A 10,129-nucleotide genomic window follows, 5' to 3' on the forward strand; every position below is an offset into this window, starting at 1 on the left:
CATTAAAAAAATATATTTAAGTCTCAACATTTGCTAGGGATGAGTCTCAAATGGTCAAAGCATATGTACCAACCTTTATCTACAACACTAGCAAGGAAAGGAAAAGAATCTTTTTTCAAAATAGTTATTTTTGTATTGTTGTCTGTATGTGTACATGTGCGCCTATGTGCGGGTGCCTGCAGAGGCCGGAATAGGCATCAGGTAAGTTGGAATTAGTGATACTCATAGTTGTGAGTTACCGATTATGAGTGATGGAAGCCAAACTCCAGTTCTCTGCCAAGAGCAGCAAACACTTAACCACCAGCCATCTTTCCAAGCCAGGAAAGGAGTCTTAATCAAGTCCCCTAAGCATCCATGAACCATACCGGATGTTCCACATGTGTGCATGCGCACTGGGTGGAAAGCTGAGCGATATAGGTATGCAAGAGTCTTCATGCTGTGCCCTTGAGTTAGAGTAACTGCCAGCCCATCCTTGCCACTGAGATAAGCAGAAGCCCTGTTCTGGCTGCTTCCTTCCAGTCAATGCCTTTCCACAACTGTAAAAAGGGGCGAAGAGCACACATCTCCTGGATCATACCCACATGGCCCACTTGAGTTTGGCATCAGTATGCACCAGGCCCTGTGTTCTGTCCCCATCACCTGAAGAGGAAGGCAGAACTCTGTGAGTTCAAGGTCAGCCTCATCTACATAGCAAGTTCCAGGCCAGCCAGAGCTACATAATGAGACTCTGCCTAAATAAATAAATTATATATATATATATATATATATATATATATATATATATATATCTAGTATATATTAATGATATACAATAACAGTTTGCATTGTACTACTTTTGCACCTGCATATAGTATATTTTGCTCTTATTAAGTCCTGGTTACTCTCCTGTCCCATGCTAGTTCCTTCTCTCTTCCTATCTACTCTCTCTTCTGTTTTTATATCTTCTTGGGTTTTTTGTGGCGTCATGGGCTTTATTAGAGATTGCGGTTTTTTAGGGCAGCAAGCATCTCTATCTCACTGAAGAAAATGTCTCTCTTCCTCAGTTAACCCTTAACGTTGTATGAATCCCCAGGAGCCAGGCTCCATAAGCACCCCTTCCCCTTGAGGGTATTGAGGAGTCCAATCTTGTACAGATCTTGTGCACGCGATCACAGGCACAGAGTGTGAGAGTATTGTGGTTGCGTCACACCTGAAAATCAGAGTTGTACCGTTCTCCCCAACCCCTTCCTCCCCTTCTCCTTCTTCAACACCCCTGAGTCTTTGGGGGGAGGGGCTCCTGGATTCTTGTCCCTTAGGCATCGGATCACATTACAGATGGTTGAGAGCTACTACATGGTTTCTGGGAGTTGAACTCAGGCCCTCTGGAAGTGCTTATAAGTGTTGAGCTATCTCTCCAGCCCCATCTTGTCCCTTTCTTGATCCTAACTAACTACCTTTCTCTTTAGAGACAGCATCCTCCCTCTTCTGCTTACAGGACAGTCCCCTCCCTGAGCCAAAGCTTCTGGAGTTCACAGCCAGGATGAAATCTGTAAGGAAGACATGAGCACCAGGAGGCTATCAAACTCAGTGCCACTCAAACTTGCTTCCACTCTGTATCATGAGACTGATTTTTGCTGAGGTAGGGGATTCTGTGAGACTGTTAATAATAAAGCAGTATGAGGGATTGGGGCTGCAGCTCAGTAGTAGAGCATTTGCCTCACAAGTCCAAGAAGTTGAGTTCAATCCCCAGCATGAAGATACAGTAAGATCAGGAAGACAAGGAAGGAAGAGAAAGAAATGTGAGACCTGGCTTTCTGCTACTTTTTAGGTCTGTTTTGACCCCAGGTGAGTATAAATGAGATGCTTTCTGGATAAGCCAGGGTTGGCATTTCAAGGTAGTTCTTACTAATACATGTTTCACATACATGGAGAAAGAACATTTGCTGTTTCAGAACAGAGGAGAGCTTTGCTGATAAACTCAGCCTTGACCTTAGCTTACAAGGTCTCTAGGATCTATCACTGTGTCCACAAACACAAGTATTTATTGAACACTTATTTAGTACCAGGCACTGTAGCAAATCATAGAAGAAAGGACTACACTGCACACACACGCTTGCCTTGAAGGGTTCTCAGTCTTGTGAACAAATACAGAAAGATTCATTGTGAAGCTTGAATGCATTCAGGGAGATGTGAAGGAAACCTAAGGACTAGATGGTGCTCTAGATGGCTCATGTCTCACAGAGAGAGGCAAAAAGAAACAGCCAAAAATAGAGAACCAGTTAAATGCCAAGCCATGGTGCTAACTCCAATTACAACGAGAGTCCTGAAAAGGCAGGAAATATTGCAAGTTATTTTAATATGCAACCTTAGTGAGATTTAAGACAGATGTGTGTGTGTGTATGTGTGTATGTGTGTGATACTGTGTGTACAAAGGTATGTTTAACCACACATGCACATATAGGAGCCAGAGGCCAATATTTTCTCTCTCTGTGTGTCTTTGTCTCTGTCTATCTCTGTCTCTGTCTCTGTGTGTGTGTGCATGTGTGTATGTTTATACATGTATGTGCGGTACTGGTACATGAAGGGGTCATGAAGGCTTGGCACTGTGAGTGGCCAGAAGAGGCCATTGGTGAAGTTGCAGCCTCAGTGGCAGTTGAAGGTTCAGGACTGAATGGGTCATGCAAAGGAGTTGAGGCTTGGCATCATGAAGAGAGCCTTTGAGAAGCTATTGGTGAAAGTACAGCCTAGTTGCAGCAGCAGACCCCAGTGTTTTGGAGATGACAGTATCATGAGATGACCACCAAGAACAGCTGCAGCAGTGCATTGGAGTTAACCAGAGCCTAGAAGGCAAGGTGTGTGCTACAAAGGGCAGAGCTGGGGAAGTAACCAAAGCCCCTGGAGGAGCCCAGAAGATCTTAAGTGTATCCCAGATATTGGGCCCTGATTTTACTTTTGATTGTGACTGTGCCCTGATTTTTATTCCTCCTTTTTTGTTGTTGTTGTTGTTGTTGTTGTTGTTTTTTGTTTTGTTTTGTTTTGTTTTTTTGGAGACAGAGTTTCTCTGTATAGCCCTGGCTGTCCTGGAACTCACTCTGTAGACCAGGATAGCCTTGAACTCAGAAATTCGCCTGCCTCTGCCTCCCAAGTGCTGGGATTAAAGGCGTGCACCACTACAGCCAGCTTTTTTTTTCCCTTCTTGAAGTAAGAAAGTATTTTTGTAGAGCCCACAGTTAGGAGACTTTGAATTGTAAAAGATTTTAAATTGCAAAAGAGAGATTGGATATTTTAAAGGGATTGAAAATTTAATATGTAAGAATTTGTAAAGACTGTGGGACTTTTAAGTTATTTAGATCTTGGGGATTAATAAGAAAGTAAGCCTTAATAGTGCTGTGTTTGTGTATCAAGTTGAGGAGTCAATTGCACGGTTGGTTTGTGTGTCAACTTGACCCAAGCTGGAGTTATCACAGAGAAAGGAGCCTCCCTTGAAGAAATGCTTCCATGAGATCCAGCTGTAAGGCATTTTCTCCATTAGTGATCAAAAGTAGGAGGGCCCATTGTGGGTGGTGCCATCCCTGGGCTGGTAGCCTTGGGTTCTATAAGAGAGCAAGCTGAGCAAGCCAGGGGAAATAAGTCAGTAAGTAACATCCCTCCGTGGCCTCTGCATCAGCTCCTGCTTCCTGACCTGCTTGAGTTCCAGTCCTGACTTCCTTTGGTGATGTACACAATGTGGAAGTATAAGGTGAATAAACCCTTTCCTCCCCAACTTGCTTCTTGGTCATGATGTTTTGTGCAGGAATAGAAACCCTAAGACAGATGGCTCAGCTGTAAAGAGCACTTTCTGCTCTTCCTGAAGACCTGGGTTTGGTTCCCAGTATCCACACCTAGTGGTTCACAACTCCCTGTAACTCAAATTCCAGGGGATCCAGCACCCTCTTCTGGCTTGTGGGTACTGCACACACCTGTACAAATATCACATACACACATACACATAACTACACTTTAAATCTTTCTTATAGGGCTGTTATAAAATCAGTCTTGGGGGCTGGAGATATAGATCAGTAGGTAAGAACACTGGCTGCTTTCCCAAAAGACTGGGTTCAATTCCCAACATCCACTTGACAACTCACAACCATCTGTAATTCCAGTTTTAGGAAATCCTCAAACTGTCACAGAGACACAGCAATGCACAGAAAATAAAATAAAATAAAATAAATCCTTTAAAAACAAAAAAGTAGTCTTCGCTGGTTGTGGTAGAACATGGCATTGATCCCAACACTCAGAAAGCATAGGCAGGTGGATTTCTATGAGTTTGAGGCCAGCCAGGTCTACATAACAAGTTCTAGGCCAGCCAAGGCTATATAATGAGACCCTGTCACAAACAAACAAACAACAGCAAAAAGTCTGATGCAGCTGGGTAAACTTCTGGGAAAGCCTGCATAAGCCTGAAACAAGAGGAAAAGGCTTTAGGTCAGCAAGCCATCATCTGTATCTTCCCGAACAGACGCGAGCTAACCATGTGTCCTGTGAAACATCAAGTCCACTTCTAAGCGCCCATGAGTCATTCATGGCACATTGACTCGGCCCCACCTCCGCAGCGGTGCTCCAGGTGCGTGAGAAGACTTTGCATGTGCCAATGAGTCACACGGCTGACTGTGGAAATTCCAGTCTGATAATCTTTGATCTGCCTGAAAGTCCCAGGCAGTGGAGAAAGGGCAGAGGCATAGATAATGTGAGTTCAAATCTTACCTACCCGTGAGTAGAGAAGAGCAAGAGCTACCTCATAAACCAGAAGCATCGTAGTCAGAGAGGAAAGAAAACAGCATCTCTGGGGCTGGGGAGATGGGTACTGGGAGACGACAGGCAAGCATGAGACCTAAGTTCAGGCCAGACATGGTGGCACTCACTTAGAACCCCATAAGTGGGGAGGAAGACACGGTGCATCCTTGTGCTTCACCGGCTAGACAGCCTAGCTTAGTTACAAAGTTCCAGTCTGAAGTAGCCAAAAGGAAACACCTCTTGGTGTCACATCACCTTGTGATACTGAGTGGCATGCTGACAGCCAGGTCCTGCAGCAGAGCTTGGGTCAAACAAAGCATCTCATGGATGTGACCTTAGCTTTCCCCTCCCTGCTCAGAGTTAGGGACAGGTAACATGTTCTCATTTCTCCCAGGACTTGCATAAAAAGAGTGTTTGGGGTGCAGCCAGCTTTATTGATGGTATTCAAGAGAGTAGGGAGGGCTCTTCAGGCCCCTCTTGTTATTATGGGGGTCTGGGATGGAAATTGTGAGGAAGATGCTCAGTGTTGGGGGCCGAGTTGGGACAGGGACTCCTCAGCAACTGAGGGCCTCTCTCTTGCTCTCAGTGTCCTTGCTGGGGTGGGTGGTCCAGGGTTTCTCACTCCTGGGAGGCCATGTAGGCCATGAGGTCCACCACCCTGTTGTTGTAGCCGTACTCATTGTCATATCAGGAAATGAGCTTTACAAAGCTGTCATTAAAAGCCACTTTTAATAATCAGTTTTTGCTAGACATAAGGTTCTAGGTGACTTTTCTTTCAATGCTTTAAATATTTCACTCTGTTCTCTCTCTCCCTCTCTCCCTCTCTCCCTCTCTCCCTCTCCCTCCCCCTCCCCCTCCCCCTCTCCCTCTCTCTCTCTCTCTCTCTCTCTCTCTCTCTCTCTCTCTCTCTCACACACACACACACACACACACACATAGCTTCTTTCAAGGTTTTCATTGTGTTTTGAAGTTTTCGGAAGTTTAAATATGATACGTTTAGTTTCAGGTCCCCCACCCCAGGGGTGGGATGGTATTTATGCTGTTTTGTATTCTCTAAGCTTCCTGGTGCTGCGGTCTGGCATTTATTTTTAATTTTGGAAAACGTTCATCCATTATTACTTCAGATAGCCCCTTCTGTCCCTTTCCTCCTTTCTCTTCCGTGTTCCCATGAATGCTGCGGTGTTTGCAGTTGAATTATAGTTAATATTCTGAGCCATCTTTTTCTTTTCTTTTTCTCTTTGCATTTCAACTTGGGAAGTAACTGCTGACACTGATCCAGGCTCATGAACATTTCTTCTGCTGTCTTTCGTGTGCCAACAAGCCCATTGAAAACATCTTATGCTTTTGTTTCCGTGCTTCTGGGTGCAAGCATTTCTTTCTCCCTTGAAAGCCACACCTCTCTTGCTTGCATTAACATCTGCTCTGGCCTGCTATTCACCTTTTCCTTTAACTTTTTAATCAAAATTACCTTAATTCCTAGTGGCTCAGAGCAAAATATTTGCCATATACAATCTTGGTTATGACATTTGCTTTTGCTTTTTCATGTTGTCTTTTTCCCCGAATATCACACTATACAGTTTTTTGGTGGAAGTCCTATATGAGGGATGGAGACATGCTCAGAGATTAGTCAGGCAGGGTACTGAGGACCTGAGTCTGTCTTAGGACCCAGGTGGGCAGCTCACATACCCCAAACATAGCTCCTTCCCAACCCCTCCCCTTTTCCTCTGATAAGGAGAAGGCTCTGCCCCTGGGTTCCAATCCATCCTGGCATATCCAGTCACTGCAGGACTAGGCACATTCTCTCCCACTCAGGCCCGACAAGGCAGCTCTGCCAGGGGAACAGGATCCACAGGCAGGCAACAGAGTCAGGGACGGCCCCTGTTCCAGTTGTTGGGGAACCTGCACGAAGACCAAGCTGCACATCTGCTACATATGTGCGGGATAAATTCTTTCAGTTGTCCTTTTCCTTCTTTTTTAAACGAAAGTTTTATTTTAAAATTTGTACTCATGTGTCTGTATGTTCATATGTGTGTCGTGTTCATATGTGGGGCATGTGAACATGCATGCAGATGCTCCACAGAAGGCAGAGGGGGGCACTGGGTCCCTTGGAGCTGGGGTTACTGGCTGCTGTGAGTCAACTGGTGTGGGTGCTGGACACACAGCCTGTGGACCTTTGCAAGAGGACTGTGTGCTCTCGACTGCCAGGCCATCCTCAGCCCTGTCTTTGTCCTTTTTAAAGTACACCTAACTTCAAGCTGTATCTGCAAGTATTGTTTGAATCTTCTTTGAAGTTATTCCTCTCTCTCTCCCTCTCTCTCTCTCTCTCTCTCTCTCTCTCTCTCTCCCCTCTCTCTTTCTCTCTCTCGCTCTCTCTCTCTCTCTCACACACACACATACAAACTCTAAGACCTAGTTGTAAAGAAAACAAAAATAAGGGGAAATTAAACTCAGACTCATCTGTGCACGCTCACAATCAATGGAAATAACAACATAACCTTTTAATTTTCAATTCATTTCAGTTTTCCTTTTCTCCTCCTCTTCGTCTCCCTTGTCTCCCTTATCCCCCCCCCCAACTACACTTCTCCCCTTCTTTCTCTTCTTCTTTTAAGACAGGGTCTCAAGTGTCCCAAGCTGGTCTTGAACTCACTATGTAGCTGAGGTTGACCTTGAACTTCATATTCTTCTGCCTCCACCTCTTGAGTGCTGGGACTACAGGCATGTAGTACAACTGGTTTATGTAGTAGTGGGGCCAGAACCCAGGGCCTCATGCATGTTGAACACTCTACCAACTGAGCTACCCAGTCCCAGCCCCAGCAACAGAATCTTGAGGAAAGACTTGGATTTCCTACACTGATCAGGCTTGCCTAGGCATACTTAGAAAGTGGGAGGTTTGTGTACGAGTGCTTTACCTACATGTATGTATATACACTACGTGCATGGCTGGTCCTGTGGAGACCAGAAGAAGTCACTGGATTCCCCAAGACTGGAATTACAGATGATTGTGAGCTGCCATGTGGGTGCTGGGATGCAAACCGGGACCCTATGGAAGAAGAGCTGGTACTCTTAACCACCGAAGCTCTCAATCCAGTTCTAAAAAGTGGGACTTTTGATGTTTTGTGAAGTGATATTTCATTGCATCTCAGCTGTTATTCACAGTTTCTGTGTGTGTTGGTAATGTGAACCAGCACTTCCTCCATTTTTCTGCGTATCTACTTTAGCCAATGAGCATGAGAGAGGAGCCTTTCATGATGGAGGGCATAATTTTATGCAAGTCGACGGTCTTAGTCAGGGTTTCTATTCCTGCACAAACATCATGACCAAGAATCAAGTTGGGAAGGAAAGGGTTTATTCGGCTTACACTTCTATACTGCTGCTCATCACCAAGGAAGTCAGGACTGGAATTCAAGCAGGTCAGAAAGCAGGAGCTGATACAGAAGCCGTGGAGGGATGTTCTTTACTGGCTTGCTTCTCCTGGCTTGCTCAGTCTGCTCTCTTATAGAACCAAGACTACCAGCCCAGGGATGGTCCCACCCACAAGGGGCCTTTCCCCCTTGATCACTAATTGAGGAAATGCCTTACAGTTGGATCTCATGGAGGCATTTCCTCAACTGAAGCTCCTTTCTCTGTGATAACTCCAGCTGTGTCAAGTTGACACAAAACTAGCCAGTACATCAACTCTCTGCTCCTCCCTGTTTCAGAGATGGCTGCATCTGGTGCAGTGCCAGTCTCGTCCCATAGACAAGATGGTGAAAATCGGTGTGAGTGGACTTGGCAGTATTGGGCACCTGGTTACCAGGGCTGCCTTCTGCCCTGCAGCTGGCAAAGTGGAGATTGTTGCTATCAACAACCCCTTCATTGACGTCAATTATATGGTCTACATGTAGCAGTATGGCTCTACCCATGGCAAACTCAACAGCACAGTCAAGGCTGAGAATGGGAAGCTTGTCATCAATGGGAAACCCATCACCATCTTCCAGGAGCAAGACCCTCTAACATCAAATGGGGTGATGCTGGTGCTAAGTATGTAGTGGAGTCTACTGGTGTCTTCACCACCATGGAGAAAGCTGGGGCCCACTTGAAGGGTGGGGACTAAAGGATCATCATCTCTGCCCCTTCTGCCAATGCCCCCATGTTTGTGGTGGGTGTGAACCATGAGAAATATGACAACTCACTCAAGATTGTCAGAAATGCATCCTGCACCACCAACTATTTAGCCCCCCAGCCAAGGTCATCCATAACAACTTTGGCATCATGAAAGGGCTCATGACCACAGTTCATGTTATCGCTGCCACTCAGAAGACTGTGGCTGGCTGGCTCCTCTGGAAAGCTGTGCCTTGATGGCCATGGCACTGCCAAGAGCATCATCCCTGCATCCACTAGTGCTGCCAAGGCTGTGGGCAAGGTCATCCCAGAGCTGAACAGGAAGCTCGCTGGCATGGCCTTCCATGTTCCTACCCCCAATGTATCCGTTGTGGATTTGACATGCCGCATGGAGAAATCTGCCAAGTATGATGACATCAAGAACGTACTGAAGGAGGCATCTGAGGGCCCACTGAAGGGCATCCTGGGCTACATTGAGGACCAGGTTGTCTTCTGAGACTTCAACAGCAACTCCCACTCTTCCACCTTTGATGCTGGGGCTGGCATTGCTCTCAATGACAGCTTTGTAAAGCTCATTTCCTGGTATGACAATGAATGCAGCTACAGCAACAGGGTGGTGTACAACCAACCTCATGGTCTACATGGCCTCCAAGGAGTGAGAAACACTGGACCACCCACCCCAGCAAGGACACTGAGAGCAAGAGAGAGGCCCTCAGTTGCTGAGGAGTCCCTGTCCCAACTCGGCCCCCAACACTGAGCATCTCCCCCACAATTTCCATCCTAGACCCTCATAATAACAGGAGGGGCCTGGGGAGCCCTCCCTACTCTCTTGAATACCATCAATAAAGTTTGCTGCAACCCCCCCCCCACTTCTCTCCCCCAAAAAACATGGCTTTCTCAGAGAAACACTGGAGAAATGCATCCTCAGGAGAACGGCCTTTCATGGAGTGTTAAAGAGAGCTAGCCAGAGGTAGAAATGCTATGATCTGAAAACTTAAGAGTCCTGAAGATATTGCCTAATGATGAAGGGTACTTGAGATTTTGTTTTGGTTTTTGGTTTTTGCACACACCCTTCCAAGACCTAGGTTCGATTCCCTGCACCCACATGGCAGTTGACAACTGTCAGTAATTCCAATTCCAAGGGATCCAATGCCTTTCAAAGGCACTGGATACGCACATTGTACACATACATATTTGCAGGCATAACTCTCATACACATAAAATAAATTTTAAATACTGCTTTAAAAAAGAAAAGAAGCTCACTGTATGTAAA

General features: G+C 45.8%; 1 pseudogene; it reads left to right on the forward strand.

The window, feature by feature from the left end:
- On the forward strand, positions 8,482-9,716 carry Gm13296 (predicted gene 13296; annotated as a pseudogene).

Source organism: Mus musculus, chromosome 2, assembly GCF_000001635.26.
Source record: "Mus musculus strain C57BL/6J chromosome 2, GRCm38.p6 C57BL/6J".
NCBI classification, from domain to species: domain Eukaryota; kingdom Metazoa; phylum Chordata; class Mammalia; order Rodentia; family Muridae; genus Mus; species Mus musculus.